This window comes from Mytilus californianus, unplaced genomic scaffold (genome assembly GCF_021869535.1).
Source record: "Mytilus californianus isolate M0D057914Y unplaced genomic scaffold, xbMytCali1.0.p SCAF_7, whole genome shotgun sequence".
Classification (NCBI taxonomy): domain Eukaryota; kingdom Metazoa; phylum Mollusca; class Bivalvia; order Mytilida; family Mytilidae; genus Mytilus; species Mytilus californianus.
Genome location: NW_026262723.1, coordinates 4,581,687 through 4,590,221, shown reverse-complemented (window position 1 = coordinate 4,590,221; position 8,535 = coordinate 4,581,687).

The following is an 8,535-nucleotide window of genomic DNA, read 5'->3' as shown; positions in this document are numbered from 1 at the left end:
ATATAAGTGAGATTATATAAATATTGCAGGCAATTTATGGTTACTGATCCGATTTGTTATTATTAGGTTGATAAGAAAGCATATATCTTATTATAAATAAAGCAAATCTAAAACAATTGTTTGTTATTTTCTTATAAAATTTGCGAACGTATAGAAATGACAGCGTTTTATTTATGTCTAAAGCAAAAGTTATACTCGATGACGTATACATGGCTGCAAGAAAACTTACCATAATAATTTGCGAAAAAAAAGAAGATCAAAATTGATTGCATAACGGTTTTCAATTGCACGTTTTCATCACCGGCGGTTTGATGGTTATGATATAAACCAGTCAATAACTTTTCAATCTGGGGAAAATCTAATTTGAAATTATCGAATCAAAACCTTGTTTCGATTCACCTGAGATATGCATGTTTAAATGTACATATGAAAATGAGGAAATGTGGTTTGAATGCCAATAAGACAACTATCCACCAGAGACCAATTGATGATGTAATAAGTAACTATGAATTAAAAAGTAAAAAAAATCGCTTTATTTAAAATAGCATAAAACTCTAAATCCAATGATGTATCGCAAAAGTGTATAACAAAAATACCGAACTCACATGCAAATTCATAAAAGAATTCCATAAAAAATGCAAAATTCAAACGCTATCAATCAACAGATAAAGTGAAAAACAATTGCCATATTCTTGACTTGGTATAGTCATTTTCTAAAACAAATGGTGAGTTACACATGGTTTTATAGCAAGCTTAGCCTCCCACGTGTATGACAGTTGTTGATAGATAGACTTATATATAGCTAGAAATCTCGAAAGAATACATAAAGACAATACAGTCGAAAAAGAACGAAACATTGCGCTACATTAGCCTCACGTATTGGATGATCTATAAAAGATTGAGAGCAATACGAGTGTACAGCTTACCTGTTCCTTTGCACAAACCTAAAATAAACGACCCCCCCCCTCCAGCAATATATGATTAGAGACAAAAGCCAATGGAACATTATATTCAAGCTCATATGACAGTATTACAAATCTAATCTTGAATCAATCCTAATCCTATCTTATTTTGGGAAATATTTTTACAAATTCAAATGTAACGTCACTTTGTGTGTTTTTTTAGAATTTCAAATGTGACGTCACTTTGTGCGTTGAGGCTTTGGCTAACTCGGCTGTGTATTTTTATATGTTGGATTAAGTTGTTTTATGTAATGTTTCCGTTTTTATTCTGTAGTTAGTCCCCACTTCGGTTTTATCATGTAGATCTATTGTATAGTCATTTTATGAAATTTACTGTTTGCAAAGTTATAAATTATTCTAAATAATGGGGATGTTCTTGTCCCAGGCAGAAAACCCTGGCCGTGTTGGGCGCAACCTTTTGGGAGTTTTGGTCCTCGGTGCTCTTCGGCTTTGTGCTTGTTTTGGTTTTTAAGCTTTTTTTCATCTGGGCGTCGCTGGTTGGTCTTGTGTGGACGAGACGCACGTCTGGCGTATTGAATTTTAAGCCTAGTACCTTCTGCTGTGTTTCTTTGTCATATATGTTCTCCCATTTATTTGTATTGTGGTCCTGTCATGTGATGTTGTCGTTTTGGTGTTGTGTTTGACGTTGCCATAAAAGCGGGAGGTTTGGCATGCCACAAAAACAGGTTCAACCCACCATTTTGTTCTTAAAAGGTCCTGTACAAAGTCAGGAAAATTGCCATTGTTATATTATAGTTCGTTTCTGTGTGTGTTACATTTTAATGTTGTGTTTCTGTTGTGTCGTAGTTCTCTTCTTATATTTGAAGTGTTTCCCTCAGTTTTAGTTTGTAACCCGGATTTGTTTTTATCTCTATCGATTTATGAGTTTCGAGCATCGGTATACTACTGTTGCCTTTATTCATATCGTTGTAGAAAACAAAAATGACATTAGAGATTCTTATCTTTTCAAATTCTGTTTCTAGAAAAGAAAAATATACAGATCTTGCAGGAAAAAAACTACATTACTAGATAAGATATAAAGAGTTTTAACCAATGACAAGTCATTAAAAAAGATCACTGTGATAGTAAACAAACAAATACAAGTAAACCAAATAATATGAAGTACAGTATGCTATGTGTTTGTCCTTCTCGTAGTTTTTTATGATGATAAGTTCTTATTCTGCCAACAAATCACAGAATAAGTACGAACATCGCACTTGTTTTAAATGAAATTTATTTATAATCCATACACACGTTCTATTAAACATATGTTTTCGAAGAACTTAAAAAAAAAAACATTTTCAATAATTTTTTTAAATATCCATATTGCAGTTATTCATGAATAAATAGAAATATATACCATCCTCATAAATGTCACACATCCAATTGGAGCGCATACAGGTTGATTTCCCTCGCCTCAGTAAGGGACATAGGAGGGCAGTCATAACCAGGGAAATGAAATATATGAACTACTATTTCACCCTAATTCATTTTAAATAGTTATTTAGTCATTATTGAAATGCTTTTCACACTCCTGTCATTTTTCTCAGAAAAAAAACCTAATAGATAAACATTCAGTGTATACTTCACAAATAGCACAGGATGCTCTTGAGTAACGAATGTTAGCTGTTGACGTTCTGTATCATTTTTTTAAATAAATACAGTGTTCCCTTTGTTTGTCATTGTCCTATTATGTCGCATGAGGTTTTCATTGTGTTGTTTTCATTTTGTATGCCCTTGTATTTATATCCATTTATTTTGTACTTTATCGGGAAAGTATATATTTTTATTATGTTTTATTATACTGTATGTACAATCAATTACAAAACTTAAGTCAGTCGTGATGTATATTTACACAGATTTGGCTGCTAGATCCCGGTTACGTTTATCAGTTACGTTTGTTTGGGTTGCTCACCAAATTCTGTTTATATAACGGGACTATAAACAACTGTCATATACAATTGGAAGGTTTAGTGAACTATAAAACCCACCATTTTCTTCGGAAAATGTCAATATCAAGCCAGGAATATGACATTTATTTTCTATTCGTTCTGTTGGTTGATCTTGTGGAGCGTTTTCTTTTGTCAAGTTTTATGGACTTCCACCGTATTGAATTTACCTTGATACTTTTTTTTTTAGACGGACTTTTTTCGACAAAACTGCTTTAAAGTTTGCATTAATAACATTCACTATCGTGTCATCCCCAACAAACGAAAATCAAAAGTCTCAATCAATACGAAGTGTTGATCACTTTTATAAGTCCGAATGCTTTTAAAATTATCATGATCTAGTTATGTATATTAGGTGGTTATCATACTAATCAATTTCGCATGTCCATTTTTTTAAATCGCGTTTAAAATTTTAGCAATGAAACACTTGTTCTCCTGTTAATACTTCACAGATAATAAAATTCTTAACATATTGTTTTTTGTATAAATATGAAAGAAATACTATTTAAAAAACTTTTTATTTATACAATCAATTTTCAAAAAATCAATACAATGCATTTAAACAAGTACAAATCGATTAGCGTATTGCTATGTGTGGCCTTTGTTAGTCTTGTATGTTTTTTTAATTTTAGTTCATTTATATGTTTTGGAGTTTCGTGTGACGTCCATTTTCACTGAACTAGTACACAATTTTATTTAGGGGCCAGCTGAGGACCACCTCCGGATGCGGGATTTTCTAGCTGCGTTGAAGACCCATTGGTGGCCTTCGGCTGTTGTCTGCTCTTTGGTCGGGTTGCTGTCTCTTTGAAATTTTCCCCATTTCCATTCTCAATTTTGGCATCATTGAATCTGAAGTATTTTTTTCAAATACGATTTTTCCCTATTTCCGAGACTTAAACTGTTGTCTCACCTCCACGATATTTATTATTCACCAAATAATAGATAACTTACACCTGTTTGCTTTCTCAACCAAGACAAGAAGAAACTTTCAAAAAAACTGACACAAAGCAGAGAAAAACATAGCTTTGACGGTACCAATCAAGAAGAACATGGACAGCACACAAACGAGAAATTGATAGTTGCCCAATTTAGAATATTTTAAATCTATTAAGATATAGTTCTTTGCTTAGTAGATTTCAGATGGGACCAAACATTCATAAAATCCCAGGAATAATCATAAGTCCACGTCTATAAAGACAAAGGAATATGAACGGCAATAATGTTAGATAAACAATAGTGGACTTGAGAATCAATAACAATGTATACATGTCTAAAGTTTGATGATACACTTAGAAATTGTTATTGTCATGCAAACAAAAATAAATATATACAACACTTATAAATTTCATGCGTCCGAAGCGCTTTTCTGGATTGATCATCATCAAAAACGCTCAAAGCCGAATATTTGAAAGCCAAGGATGTATAAAAACGGAAACCGTTGAAGAGATCTATGACCAAAAAGGACCTAAAATAATAGCCAAATCGTCTAGGTCAACTTTACCTGATGGAGTTGAAACCATAGTTTCTTAATTATTTCTAGATTTATAAACGGACAATGTAAGATAGGTTTGTTATAAATCGTGACAGTACCGAAGTACCTATCGGGAACAGATAGTCCATCAGCAGCGGTATCGACCCAGTAACTCTTTATAGTTATTATATTGTCAAGTAATTAACTGATAAACACCAAAAAAATATAAACATGGTTTACGTCTCAATTATCAAAAATAGAATTATTATTATATTTAATTACTTCATCAGCAGCGGTATCGACCAGTTTTTATTCTTTATACTTATTATATTGTCAAGTAATTAACTAGATAATTTTGAACAAACGCATCAATACATATTTATTGTTTTTTTTAAATATTATTTTGCTTTAGAAAGAAAATTTAGTTTCCATAAGCAGGAATAATATGTGATAAACAAAAGTAAATTTTGGTTTCATTTCTGACATTCAACTGAATTGTTTTCCCATTATTGTACTGTGTCAGGATATATTTGAAAATTTCTACTGGTGCGTAAAGACTTATATGGAAGATGCCCACTGTTGCAAACTTGGCTGGTTAAGTCTATGTATTGGATACCACAATTGTTTTTATAAATGAATTGTGAATCAAATTAGTAAATTCCTATATATCTTCAGAACACCCCATAAGTTTATATAGTATTGAACGAATAAGATTTTTTCCAATCTTCTTTTTTATTTGTGCCTTGTTTCATTTTGTTGAAAGGCTTTCAACCTTGTCACTAAAAGTTTCATGGTAAGAGTCGTAATTTCATTACTGGTAGTCATCAACTGATCAAGGTTTTCTTGTGCTGTGATGATCACATTTCGTGCATCAGTGTCTGTTGTTTACAACTTTTATTCTAATAGATCAATGTCATGATGATAATATAATATTTCGGTATGAAATACGCATCAACTTCTGTTGTTTTGAAATTTGTAAGTATGATAAGCGACATAAGGTCTCGTCTTAATAGGTCAAAGACACAGATAATTATTTATACAAAAAGTTACCATCAGAACAAACACTTTATTTGTTTTTAACTACGAAACATTTTAAAACTTATATAACACATTTTATTTTATTATTTTATTTTTACCCAAACGAGAATGATATAATCTGTATTTATTGCTGAATTAATAAGAGTAATTTACTAATGAAAAGATGCCAGGCCCAGGCCGTAAACTTTTGCCTATTCATGTTGCGCTTCCCGTAAATAATGAGGTTTACACCTCTTAAATATTAGGCGTAGTAGTTAACGCAATTATGAAGAAATTGGGTGAGCTTTGCAGCAGATTTAAAGTAGACATGGAAATTAAGTCAAGGAGACAGCAACCCAGCACCAGCAACCATAGATCTCCAGAGGAAAATATAATGTCTGAAGAGAAATGAAAACCAGGTTTAATCCACAATTTTCTTCATAAGGAAATGCCTGTATCAAGTCAGTAATATGACAGTTGTTTTCAAATCGTTTGATGTGTTTGAGCTTTTAATTTTGCTATTTGATAAGGGACTTTTCGGTTTGAATTTTCCTTTGAGTTCGGTATTTTTGTTACTTTACTTTATACAGCGTCAATTTATAGGGGCGGCAGACATGTGTTTGTTTGTTTGTTTGAATGTTTGAATCTAAATAATAGGAATATGGAAAGCAGATTCCTAAATAGTATGTTACTGGGTTCAAGGACATTCGATGATCATTTCACTTGAAAGCGCAATCGCACTGCCAAATCAAGAGTTTGTTCTTGTTGTTTAACACGTCTGGACTTGTAGAACAACATTGGTTGGTCGGAATGCAAATAGACGCCTATGAGATATATGTCTCTTACATGCAGTTATATTTTTCTGTCTTAAGGATACTGTATATGACGTATATAGATAAATCCTTTATTTCATATACCTGCGTAGTAATTTTGTGAATACCTAGTATATCCTCCACTAGGTAATCAGATCTTCTTTTACGACGCAAACTCTTCAAAACCCCATTCTTATTTAAGCTATATACTTTTTTTTCTCTTAAACATATCTGGTGATAAATAATTTGAGTTGATCTCTGGTTTCCTTTGTTTTTTAGCTGATGAGTGTCCTTGTGGCACATGCAAAAGGGAGGTTTTTGCCATTGAACCAGGTTCAACCCACCATTTTTTCTTAAAATGTTCTGTACCAAGTTAGGATTATGGCAGTTGTTATCAAATAGTTCGTTTCTATGTATGTTGGCCTTTGTTTTTGTTGCACTTCAGTGTTCCTGTTGTTCATTTGTTTTCCTCTTATAGTTGAAGTGTTTCCCTCGGTTTTAGTTTGTAACCCGGGTTTGTTTTCCCTCAATCGATTTACGACTTTTGAACACCGGTATACTACTGTTGCCTTTATTTGCATTATATGATCTCACCTCACTGTGTGGTTTTACCAAGTCAGGGGATCTGGACCATATGGTTTGTTTGTTGTATATTGTTTAAACTGAAAAATATCCAGTATTGTTTTGTAATTCCTGTTTTTCTTTGTATGTTTAATTGTGTTTTATAATGTATATTACAGTTCATGTTAAATTTTAAAGTTTTTGAAATTGAAGAACAAAATCTCCTTATTTTTGTATGAAGTACTGTCCATGTCTCGTAAAAATTAGCATCATCCTCTACTGCATTATTTCTTTAATTTATTTCAAACAGTACTTTCGGTCTGGTCATACTATATAGATTAGAATCATAAAGATATGAACCTTCTTGAGAATTGAGACATAAATATGATAAAATCTGTTCTAAATATTTTAAGAAAATGAACATTTGCTTGAACGATGTATTTTTGTCAGTTAGTCACACATATCGACGCGTAAATTGTCTAAAAGAGATAAGATTTTCTTGTTTATTTAAATACATTGTAGCTTGTTTACATTTGGTCAGACCAAGTGGATGTCCCATTGCAGGTAAGATCATGTTTTTTTAAAAACTACTAAAATATTGTTCGCATGCAATGAAGAAGATGTTTTATATGTAGGCTATGCAATGTAATATGCATGGGTTCTAGACTCATGCAGGATCTTTATTACGCCCTTGTTTAAATTTGTCATCTTTATTTATAGTTTTCTTTAAATAAGGATTGAACCTGAACTGAATTCATTACTCAAATAATTCCATCTGTACAAAATGTAAGAAGGAGGAAAAAGATACCTCAGGAGAAATAAAAAAAAACAATAGATCAAAGACGGATAGATACGCCATGACGATAAGCAAACAGACAATCAACAGATCACCAAACACTGCCCAGAAAACTAAAAATATCCCAACCAAAAATATGTTTAATGTATTGAGTTATTTCAGCATTTGCGTTGCCGAATATTTTCATGCAGTTTAAATAAGCGTAGCATTTCCATTTTAGTTGTTACTTAATGCTGTTTTCCGGTTCAGGATTCAAACGGTTCCTCTTTACCAGACGCATTTAGTATGATTTGTGTTACTTATTCAGACTACTTTTTTTCAATAATCAGATTAATTTTTTTTTCATTTTCCGAATGTTTGTCAAAAAAAAAAGACGCGGAAAATACCACGGGGGCATTCAAAACTCATAAGACAAAAACAAACTGCCAACGTCAAGGCAATAAAAACCCGATAACAACAAATCTACGAAACACTCCATAGAAAACTAAAGATTGAGCAACACGAATCGCACCATCAATCGGGGTGAACTCAGATGCTCCGGAAGGGTACGCAGTTCCTGTTCCACATAATAAGGCAAGTTTATATGTTAATTCTATTTAAAGGCGTTTACTGACGGGGGTTTAATCACATTATCAGGTACATTGTTCCGTATTTTTGCAATACTTACAGTACAGCTGTTTTTCGCAGACTTGTTATAACTCTTTGATGAATGTTTTATTACTATTCATTCTTGTGCTATGTCATTTTTCTGCATTTGCCACTAATTTGAGAAGGGCACTAGTTTCTTGTTCACATTTTTCCATTTAATATTATTTGTTTCTATCATGTCCCCTCTAATAATTCGATATGACAATGTTGGTAACTTTAGATTCTTTAGTCTTTCAGGGTAATTCATTGGAACCTTGTATATTTCTTTTTTCTATTTTCTGTACATTGTCAATTTTATCGCTATACTTTTTTGTAAAGG